This window comes from Ptychodera flava, chromosome 12, assembly GCF_041260155.1.
Source record: "Ptychodera flava strain L36383 chromosome 12, AS_Pfla_20210202, whole genome shotgun sequence".
NCBI classification, from domain to species: domain Eukaryota; kingdom Metazoa; phylum Hemichordata; class Enteropneusta; family Ptychoderidae; genus Ptychodera; species Ptychodera flava.
Window position 1 is genome coordinate 2,526,989 of NC_091939.1, and position 12,806 is coordinate 2,539,794.

The following is a 12,806-nucleotide window of genomic DNA, read 5'->3' on the forward strand; positions in this document are numbered from 1 at the left end:
CTTTTAAAAAGCGGGCACCCGCTTAAAATCTGTGATTGGTTAGATTTTCTCTTTCCATGGTAACTGTGGCAAAATTGGACAGGTGACAGTATACCTTTAAGGATCTGTGTAACATTATTGCAAGGTCATGCAAGGTCGGAAGCACAAAACATGTCGCTTTCAGGCAAACATAAAAAATTAGCCACATTAATGTAGTTGGAAGAATTATGTATGATCAAGGGTATGATCCTATGATAGAGTACAAAAATGTGTATATACCGGTACTGAGGGTAATGTTTTTTTTTCCTGTCAAAGAGCATGTCATTTTTTTGGGTAGTGGATGGAGGGGTCTAGCTTTTTTTACAAGCAAGACCTTGCCACCCAAGCTGTACAAACTGAAATGTCCAACAGCACACTCTTCTTGATTTCATGTTAAGCATTCAGTAAATTGCAGCTTTCAGTTCCCTATCACTTAAAACACTGTCAGCCTTTCATGTGACATACATGGTACAGTATAACCACTGAAGATAACCATTCTACAGGAAATTTGATATCACTTTGAAATCACTGATTTCCTGTTTCCTGCATATCAATCATTTTCAACTCATCTCAGAGTAATTATCCAAAACGTAGAGCAGTTTCAATTCCATTTACATTTTGTGCGGTTTTCTTTGAACGTACAGTCTCACCTCAACCAATGCAAATGTGGCCTTTGAATTAATATTTTTGATGAATTCTTGAACAATTGTCATTCATTTTTTCTCTCAAGGCCTTTACTTTACATGTCCTCTCTGTGCCTTTTCCCAAATGCTTCGCTTTGGTATTTGTAACAGAGGATGAGATAAGCACAGATTTCCTTATTTTGAAACGCACATCACTACCTTTGTGGAGTAATGTCAGATCTGAATGTCGAGAAGAAATGCAACTTTCAGACCTGAACTGTTGAGTTGATTATTGCAGCAACAACTGGATGATGTCATCAGCAACACCACTCATGTGAATGCTGGGAAAATTGACAAGGATCTGAATAATAAACTATTGGGTTTTCAATCTTTCAATAAATGTGATTTGTTTCATTTAGATTTATTCATACACAAGTCACATTGAGTAAAATATCAACTTTAAAGCTCCACTGGCCAAATGCAAGTGAAATGTGTTGTCTATAACTTAAATTTGTATTTACAGGGATGTAGAAACTTTTGGTTACAGTTGGCAAAACTAAAAGTTCAGGCGGTTACAAGTAGTGTACATGTATGTGCACATTAAGTTTTCGCAAAATGTCCTAATTTTTTACTAAAACTACTTTTTCACAGTCGGCAAATTGAGCTGACAGCTGGTTGTTTTTGCCTGCTGCCTCCTATTTTCTATAGCCCTGATTTGTAAAATAAAGTTTCTTATTCTACCGGTATGCATGGTAGCTCCAGTGGACTACCAGGGAAAAAAGTTAATTTTGAGCCCTGACAAGTCATGCTGAAATGCCTGGTATGAAACTACTGTCAGCACAGTCTATGTGCATCTGATATGTCTAATTTGATGGATTAACTTCAGTCATGGACCAAAATTCAGTTGTCAATCAAAACTAAGTCATCTGAAGATGACACAGACCCTGCATATCCCAAGGTTCCTTGATGGGATTTTAAGGTGGCAATAAAGAACAACTGCTAAGTAGATTATGAAGGTACAGTAGGTTGTTTTCTATGAAAATAGCTTGTGCAGATGTCGAACTGATCTCAGGTGCATTTTCTAACTTGTACACTGTCAATAGCTGAGACACTGCTATCAAGGTAACCAAATAGAGATTCATGTGGACTGCACAGAAAATAAGTCTGCAGTGTATAACAGTTTACAGTGTATGATATATTGAAATTTTCAGATCAGTTACTTGAACAAAATTGTGGACAAGAATCTTCACTATTGCCTATTTATGGTAGATACTCAAATCAAGAATATGAGACATGTCAAGCAAAAGAGAATCAACATCAGCTGACCCTACATGTACATGTATATGTACCGGTATAAGGGTTGCCTGCATGTATGTATTTGCACCAAATTGTGTTTGCAGTAATTTTGCTGACTCTTGATGAACATTAATTATCAACAACTACCGGTAACTTTGCCACTGTATCTCGCTGGCTGAAGGTTTAGGTCCTGAGTTTGTATTTGATTGTCATCGTGGCATTATTTTCATGCAATAAATCAGAACAATTAGCAATAGCAGTAGAATTAAGAGTGAAATGCTGCCGAAGTAAAGATTTGCAAATTACAACTCAATATATTTTTAACTCAACAATACATGTACATGTGGAGCACAAATGAAGTACATGTTTGGCTGAATGCCTAATGTCTAATCTTGTTAAATGTCTCAAGTCATAGGTCATTTAGCTCTCACTGAATGTCTAAAGGTCAAAGGTTATCAGGAATGTAGGGGAAAGTACCACTTGTATGATAAGGTGGGTAGTTTTGGTGTTTCACATTCGTAGTAGGTGGAATCATTAAATTTCAAATATGGATTGGAAAGTACATATTTTAGGAGGGATGATGTAATTTTTGGTATCTCTCCTTTTAAAGTACAACTTACAAGCTGTTATTGGATTACCTATAACTATTATACAAGGTAAAAAGATTTAGGTTGCATCAAAAGAAAAACACACACATACAGTGCATGAGAGTGATACCTAGTATTTTGTTGTATTTTTTCAAACTGTACATGTAGTACAGTACCGGTATGTACCATTTGAACCATATTAATTATTAGTCAAGGTGTGCATGTTAGTCACAGCTCTAATCATACTATTCATCACAATAAAATGACCATCAATTGACTGAAATTTTTCTCACACCAAATATGAGCCTCTACAAGTGGTAGATAATAAAAGGATCATAAAAGTTTGAGTCCAAATATTTTCCCAAGGTGTATTCTGCCTTAATCCGGTGAATGACGCATATTGTACAGGATGCATTGTGTTGACAAAGCTAATACATTGGCTTGGGAAAAGAATGAGGAATTATCTTCATAAATCTAAAACAAGCATGATAAAAATATATATTTAACTTGCATGTTACTGGTATAATCCCTTACTTACACACTGACAAATGTTTACTGTAGTACAAAAGTTCATATGGATGCCATTTAGGATTCTAAACTTTCTACTGCAGACAGTATGTTACTAGTATGTCACCTATAATTCTCCTTGATCTGTACACACAGTGACACTGAGATCAACCACAGAACTGAAGCAAAATTCTTCTGCACACAGAACAGCTTGGTCCATATTTTACAGCACTGTTTTGATGATCATTTCTTTCTGACTTCCCAATTTGAATAATTCAATATATACTTGAATTTGAAACACAATCAACAATTTTACAGCATACTTTTAACAAACAATTTTCAAATTAAATTTGAATACTATGAAATGAATAGAATTGAATAAGCCATTAGCAAGTAATGTGTGAGTGCACAAATCAAGCAGCATTGTGGGTATATAACCCCACGTACTGTGAGCTGTAGATGTGGACAGATACTGAAAAAATCTGTGTTCCTTCACGATTCTTTAGACTCAATCTAGCAGATACCACACAGCATAGCATAAGGTTCCTTGTCAAATATTTTATGAATTTCATTTCATTTATTAAAGGGACATTATTTGTATCTTTTGACTTTTTTTTCATTTTTTCGATGACTGAAATCCCCGGTCAAATCAATGGGAGACCTAAATTGTGACTATGGACGGCTTCAAGGATATGTAAAACCACCTTCTTGCTCTTTACGGCAAGGTTCAATGTTGGTAAGGGCGTCCGCGCGATTTGAACCAACCGCCATGATTGAACCCCAGCACATGACCAATATTACTACGCATACGTCAACCATCAAAGTACAGCTGGAACGTGAAAGGCCTGTGACCTACACACTAACTTCAGCACAACGGATATCGAGGAGCACACGTTGCATAAACAAATGCACGTATCACAAACTACTGTCAAATAGTGAAAGTAAGCAGGGCATTTGCTTGTAAGTTTGATTTTAGTATCGATGACACGGACTGTGAAACAAATAAAACCATAGACGCAAATACGTCAATGGTAAAACTAAAACGATGTCAGATGGCTGCGGTGATAGTGAAACAGGTACAGAGTAATACATTTCCTGTGCATTTGATCGTTAGCAAATCTTCGTCAACTTTTAAGATTTTAGGGCATTTTCTTGCCATTACGTTGGTTCATTTTACAAACACGACATGATCACTTGTTGAACCTGGAAACATCAAACTCGGACTGAACACTGCACGGTGTGTAGCTTCGGTGACATTGTGACACCGTGCCGGGGAGTATTGTCATTGATACTGCTCACGATTGGAGTCACCTCTCGACACACAAGATCTGTTTGAATGTTGTTATTCTCTGTGCATCGTGTAATTATTTGTATCAGTTGAATCGCATTTCGAACCAAAAGTGAGTACATCGCAATGACAGTTGCCTAGACCCGTTCGCTTACGGCCTCTGTGCCTCCGACCCACTCCCAAAAGTGGGCTTTACGTAAGAAGCGCAGCTGAGCACATCGTGTACCTAAAGCCCTGCGTACGGCCTCCACGCCGTATAACGCCGGGAACACACAGACCTGTACGCAGGGCTAATCGTGTACCCAGGCGAGGTGGGTGTGCTTGAAAACGAAACTCAATGCAAGTTTGGGATTAAAAATGGGTTGTTTTTGGTGGAGAAACTGCACGCCGCAACCGAGGTGCTGTCAGCCTGCCACGCAGAGTTAGTTTTCACCCAACAACATACATGCATAATGTACGTGTCAGTCGCCTAAGTACATTGCTCAATTTCGCGATCACCTCGACAATAACGTGACTGTCTGCTGAAGTAAATATCCCTTCATTCTACTCAGTTTTCACATTTCTATGCCCAAAGGCTTTGGGCAAGTCTACATATGCATATGGAGGAACAAACGAGATGAAAAAGATCCGCAATGATAGGCCTTGTCGTCGTCAGCTGGTACTGGTAGGCATTTGAAATGCCCAATTCTAAAATGTGCTCTGTAGTAGCAAAGAATGGTGTATCTAAGAGCAGGATTGGCCGTCAAGATTTCCATGAAAAACTGACCGTCAAAATGTAACTGAGCAAACGGGATCGGTAATAGGGAATCCCGAAACTGCAATACTGCGCTTTTGACTGTCACTTCGTGTGGTTTATTTTTTTTACACGCGGATGCTTACAGCAGCCTAGATAGCAGTTAGCAGTGTGGTCTGATCGCAGGTCAACCTGCCAACTCTGAGGTTAACAGTAGTACCCTCCATTAACCTCAGACCCAAGGTTTTTCTATACGGTGTACGCAAACGGAATGGAAGTTGTCTATGGTCGACCGTTTTTTAGACATCTTTCAGTAAGTCGAATAACATTATCGACTGTTTGTTTGCAACAATATGAGGTCAAAAGATACAAATAATGTCCCTTTAAAAGATTTTATTCTCTTTTCCCTTTAGGGTGCATTTTTAACCTGTCATTCAAATTTCTCTTGGTAAAATGATCCAGATGAAATGTTGGCCCCATGGATGGCATTTTTTCATCTTGATATTAATTATAATTTTCTAATGATTCTGATTGAAATGATGCTCAGGGAATCTTACCTCATTTATCTAATGATAGTTATGCAGTGAATTCTTCATTATGATAATCCAAAACTTTCAATAAATACCAACAAAGTAATCAACAAAGGACACCATGATACTAGAATATTCACATTGAACAGAAAGATATCCAAGCGTATCACTCTCCTATCTACCGAGTCAGTGAAAAGTGGTATAGAGTGATATATTTTTCACCAACTTCGCACGATATGTTAGAGCAATAAACCACACCAAGCAATGGTATACCAAGAGATTTTGACCAGTTCATTACATATGTGCATGAATGGTCAAAATTGAGTGATGTACGCATTGCTGAGGTGGTTTATTGCTATTGTAATATTTAACTGAAATTGATCTGGCTTGAAATCTCAAAAAGGAATTTTTCTCTAGCTGAGAGTTCATGCCAACAGTGCTATAGTACCGGTACATGTATATAGTGCAAATGTAGCACAAATAATTTCACATCTCAACCAATCAGGTCACAGTACCGGTATTTGTGCCATCAATATACATGTACTGGTATGATATAATATAGCACTTAAGTCAGTAAATTACAGTACTTACCATATTATGTCTTCAGGGGTCTTCAGACATTCAGCATACAGTATGGAATATGTAATGCCTCACTGGTTTTAACCGATTTGACCTGATGGTGAATATATTGGCAGAAAAAAAAAACGCTTAATTTGCGGTATAGCCTTGTTGTAACCTGAAATCTGTGACAAAATACTGCGCATGACTTCATGTCAGTCTAGACTAATGGGGGTGCTTGAAATCAATACAGAGAACTTAGTGAGATCAACTTGAATATTCGCCAAAATGACAATGTGGCCTTATAGTCTGTATGTATGCATGCAGAATGTTTGAAACAAATCAACCTACATGCAATTGTATAGTAACCAAGTACATGATTAGTCACTACATCATAGAACTGATCTCGCATGCATTCTCACTGCATTACCATGATTAGGAAAATGTTACCATAAATTCTCTTCAATTTTGTTCAACCTCTCAATGGCAGGCTATGAAATGTAATTACATGATACAATATTACACGGTTATTCACAAAGTCCTGTGTGGAGAATTTAAGACTGGCTGAGGCTAAAATACTAATGTTTGTCACGCACTGACCCCTCCATCCTCACAGGGACATATTTAATGTATAGACCCAATCATTATACACAGTAACACCTTCCTCTATTAAATGTCCATTTTAGAGTTATATTTAGGTGTCTGAAGATATTTGAGTGCAGCACCCATTTATTATTTAACCTGTCAAAACATGAAGGCATGGTCCACATCAGTGAGCAGTGACACTTCTGGAAACATATATCCTTCATTTAGCACATTTACACGAACCAATACTGGTTTGAAAATAAAATCAAGAAAATAATGCATAAAATTCACAGCTTTTGCGGCTTTAATCAAACGAGCTACAGTACATTTAAATGATTTGTGATGAATTCATTCTCAGAACGCTAGTCTCCACTAGAGTAATTAGCTCATTCTACTTTCCATGCACTGACGTCAGAAAAATAAGCAGGTCTGGGGTTAAATATAATTTACTGACAAGTCACAAATATTGAAATTTGATTCATATAACTTAAACAATACTGAAATTACTTGACGCTAAGAATCCTACAAGTTACTTGTACAGCAACAGGTGCATAATAATGACTTGACTGCCAGAGTAACTTTTATCTCTAAAATATAAACACATACATTCAGACACAGTCCCTCCACAAAATCAGCAAGGGATAAATATACTTCTTGACACATTTTGCAAATTCAACCTGAGAATTGTGAACTGCCATTCCTGGAGGGGAAGATATTCTGAGAATTTAAGGAACCAGGTAATATGGCATTACAATGTCATGGTTACATAACCAAAATCATTCAATTATTTCCTTTAGCTTGGACCTAGTTTGAACTTTTTATGTTGCCAAGTCACAAGTCGTGCCACATATAGTAAACCTACAGTGAAGTTGCCACACTGTTTTATTGCAGTCATTGCTGAACAGAAACTACATTTAATCCTTAGTCTGGTGCTGTGTGGGACCTAGTATTTGGCACTGGCCAATTCGCCTGTGTGAACCAGGTTTGTTATATGGTGGATATAATTGTGCAGTACAGACCTATAGATAATCATTGGAAACAATCTGATCACATTGTGTCATTAAATTCTTTCCTGAACACAACGTACAGATGATTAATTCTACATGTAGGTACCTTTCCATTATGGTTGCCAGAAATGCCACTAACATAAAAATACATTTTATAGCAAAATGCAGATACAGCATGTCACCTCCTTGCAACTGATACATTCAAACATTTGCTCAAATTTGCCACAAGGATACGTCACTTTTAAAAATAATTTTCACTGTCAAGAATAAACATCAAGGGTCTCAGTGCAAAGTTTGGTACACATCAACAACCTATTTAAAGTTCAAAATGATCCACTGCTATTGACTCCACAGGGAAAATCATTTTTTTTCAATTTAAAATAATACCGGGGTAGTGAGAAAACCTGTTTACAGCATGAGCATCAAAATAAGACCATAGAACAGCACACCTGCAAATTATTCTGAATATTTTGCGAGATTGAAATATCTACCATAATCAAGGCTGGTTCTGCAATAGATCTGAACAACACGACGTAATGTACGGTACATTTCAAATTAAACTGCTAATCTTAAGTAGATGACTGATATACTGTATTTCAATTGAATAAATGGTAATGTTTTTATCTCCAATGGCTGCTCATACAGCAGGTGGTTATGATTAATGACAAATTGAAAACAACTTTAGATTGCTAAATGACAGTGTTGTTAGGTGTGCCCTTGACATGGCAAGGTCACTGCAAAGTAAAAGTCATTGTGACAAAAGGCAGTGTTTACACATGTAACCACTAGTAGTGCATTTTCTGTTCTTTTAAAATTTTAGTCACCATGACTGCAAGATAAGCATGACTGATTTGCGATGAAAGTGACAAGGGGAATAAAGCCAATGTACATAATGACCTTCATCACGTTATGTGTCTGACATTACAGAACTGGTGTCTCTGTTTGTGCATGCAGCTCCTTGACTTTCCATGGCTGTCACAGCTTTTTTCGTGTTAAGAGGGTGAGCATTTTTGATCCTGAGGAGGAACAAATTCAAGCAGGACTTGTGGTGCCGTTTCTGTATTCTATTTTCTTGATATATCAGTTTCTGTAGTCAGGCCTAGCAGCATATTGAGTGAATTATGTGTACCGATGGCTCTTGTCAGTTGCTCAGGCATACTTGTACCATAGAGCTAGCCTGCATACCGGTATAGTAAACTATGTCTTCAAAGTATTAATATGTACATTTTGTTGTTCCTAGTTTGGGATTTCACATAGGAACATATATCAGAACGTAGTGAAGTACACTGTATACAACTTCCATTGATGAAAGTACAGCAATGTAGAGAACGCATAATATTGATTTGCATATCTTTCCATTCACTGCATTAACATACCGGTATTGCTACTCGTCTGGCCAGTAGTATCTTTCCAGTAATTTCAATGTAATATTGAAGAACAATTCATGGATTTTATATTTGTAATTTACTTGTCAGCTAGGCTACACAGTAAAACTAGTCAAAATCCTGTGTCTAGCTATCAATAGGATGGCGCACATCAAAAATAAATAATAAATCAAAAAATGGAGAGTTTTGGATAATCTATTTGATATTTCATATTTTCGTTTGTGTATCCAAAAGATACAAATTTTGATAATACTTTCTCCGCTGTTTAACATACATAGCACGGTGAGTAGAAAGGCAGTTTTGTATTGCGATAGTTTGGAAACACAGTTGATTGACACCATGTTTTCCCAGAGGGCATTTTCATGTGGATGCATTTAATTTAATGTGCCTCTTTTCTCTGCAAAAGAATTTGTTAGGTACTGGATTACGTAAAATGCAGGCATTCGCAATTTTTTTTTAATTTTTGGCACTATTTAAAGAATTTTCATATTGTGCACATATATTTTATTTATGTTTTATTTATTTCCAGTTTATTCATGTTGATCACAATTATAGTTTTTGCTGTATTCAATTTATTTAATGCATGAAAACACATTTATGAATGCACTGATTTAGAATAATAAAACAAAGGGCCGCAGGACAATGGAGACATTCACAGAGATGGCTGTGCTTTAGACTTTACTGCTATAATTTCATTGTATATAGGTTCAAACGCCCAACTTATTGTTCTGTAACACATCAGGGACACGGTTGCAATTTTGGGGCACAAAAATTGATGGTGGTCCCTTGTTCCAGGACAATCAAACCTCACCTAAGGACAACTTATTTCTAGTATTGATTGTCCCATTGGACTACCATTTATTTACATATGTAACACAATGAAACAGTAGTGCACATATTGTAACTGAATGGTGTGCATTGGCTTCAAGCTGTTATGCAGACTTTTCAAGCAATGGTCAGTGATCATGTCTAAAACTAGTAAAATTTGAACAATAATGGAAGTGATCATATGAGCTGTAAAATCTTCCTTAGTCATTAAGGATAGTAAATACACCACCAATGATACGGTGTTGCACACATTTGATCGGAATTGGTACATACTAGTAGTATTGGTACCAAAGGTCAACGATGAATGTTATTTTTATCTGTTCAGTGCAGCAAAATTCTACATTCAATGTAGAATTTTGCTGCATATTATGACAATGATTTCTACACAGTACAACCAGAAAAACAAGAATAACAAACGCAAATAAGGTCTGCAACATAGGTACTGGAGGTAAACTTTAGAAACATGCATACCAACTTCTGAAGCAATGGGACAAGCAGATCCTACATACAATAGCAAATAAAATGTCAATAAAAAAAATTAGCCAGTGAAGGCTTGACAAAGAGAAAAGGCGGGAGAGTGGGGAAATGTAAAGTTGGCAATTTATTTACAACCTTGGGGATTTTTAAAATGCTATCAGTGCTGTCATTCAAATGTAGACAGCACTTGAGTTAGTTACAGATGGTGAAATGCCTTGCACTGTGGGGGTGATTATGACATCTGGAATTATCCTGGATTGAAATTTCTTATCAGTGACAGTTCATGTGTGTCTTGCATGGAAAAGTTGTAAACATTGGTCCAAAATGGAAAAATAGGTTAGAGATTACAGAATCTTCAACTCAGATGTGTGGGCTGTTTCAGTTAATGCCACCACTCCTGCACATTTGCAGGATTCCCCCCTTTTCTTACCTCATTTGCATATTTTTGACACTGACACATTCATTTGACCAACGTCACATCTCAACCCCTGTGTCTACCTATACACCAAATACTGTGATGGTAGGTACAGCGGTTTGGAAGCTTTTGCATATGACGGACATACATCCGAACATACATACCGGTACATACATACAGACATACAGATGCCATCAACTCACCATATAAGCTCTTTTGGTATTTATATACATACCAATATGAGCTAAAAAGAAGGATATGGGAATGGTGTACCTTATGGCTTGTGTTTATTTGTTTTACCTGTTTGATTAGCTTTACAAAGAATTCCACACCGGCAATTCCAGGCACCTCCTGTGGGTGTTCCTGGCATTATACGGCCTCCCACCACAACTGTGTAGAAATCATTACCAACTTCCAGTAATGGCGGCTGCCAGAAACACGGATGCCCCCATCTCAATGTTTATGGAACTTGATCGACGTATTTGAACAAATTCCAAACCCCATAACGACTAAGTGTAGGCGACCCAAGTATTACTGAGTTTTTCACACTGTTTTCTCTATCATTTTCTCTTCTTTCTTCATGCTCTGAATGATTGGAGTAAATAAAATAAATGGTTATATAACCTAACCTAGCCTCTGTGACTCTTTATTTATTTTACACTCCATTACAAGGACGTATATCTCTCATACACACATGTTGTGATTAATTAGTCACACAACTAATTATGCTAATCCGTGGACTTATCAGGGATTTTACGGGTTAGTCAACATCGCGAAAGATAGGAATGGTTACTAAAATGGGTATCTTTCTGATGTTGACTAACCTCTGATAAGTCCACGGATTAGCATAATTAGTTGTGTTGACTAATTAATCACAACATGTGTGTATGAGAGATATACGTCCTTGTAATGGAGTGTAAAATAAATAAAGAGTCACAGAGGCTAGGTAGGTTATATAACCATTTATTTTATTTACTCGATCATTCAGAGCATGAAGAAAGAAGAGAAAATGATAGAGAAAACAGTGTGAAAAACTCAGTAATACTTGGGTCGCCTGTGGTTAGCCCTGCGTACAGGCTCCGGGTGTTATGAGGCTGTATAACACCGGAACACACAGACCTGTACGCAGGGCTAAGTGTTTCGTCTTCAGTAGTGAAAATCGGTAAGACTAAATGCGGTAAATATGTAGCAATTCACATCAACACGCCTCGCCCAGTGCAATGCGCGTATTTGGAACTCTACAGGGCCATCAGCATTGTACTCGTAGCGCTACTGGTGAGCGAGGTCGCAAATCCAAAACTCACCGACCACCTCACCGTAGCCTGGTCCCGGTTCCCAGACACTTCGCACCAAAACCACTTCGCACCATACCATCTCGTCCCATACCATTTCGCACCAAAACCACTTCGCACCAAAACAACCTCGTACCAAAACCACTTCGCCCCAAAAGTCATGTCCCCAAACCATTTTGCCCGAAACTTATCGCTAACTGGTAAAGCTGAAAATAACCACCTTTCTGTCATCCTGGGACAGAAATCTTGAAAGTGTACGCATTTCGCGAAATTGACATCGTGCAATTCCGCGCAAGGCACATGAGTTGTAGCATTTGCGTGTTTCTATTTTCTTATTTCTATAGTTTATGGTTTCATGCAACAATAAATGGTTCGTGGTAGCCAAAATGTCCTAACACATTAATGCTTCCAAGTTGTAGGTAAAAACAACCTTATGATACGTCGTAACATCGTTGTTTCAGGACGAGTTGACGGTACTATACTTTGGGCGAAGTGGTTTTAGTACGATGTGGTACTTGGGGCGAAGTGGGGTTGGGCGAAGTAGTACTTGGGACGAGGTGGTTTTGGTACGAAATGGTTTTGGGACGAAGTTGTGTGGGGCGAACTGGTTTTGGTGCGAAGTGTCTGGACCCCACTCAGAGTGAACAGGCGTGCTGTTTACTGGGTAGTTTGTATAA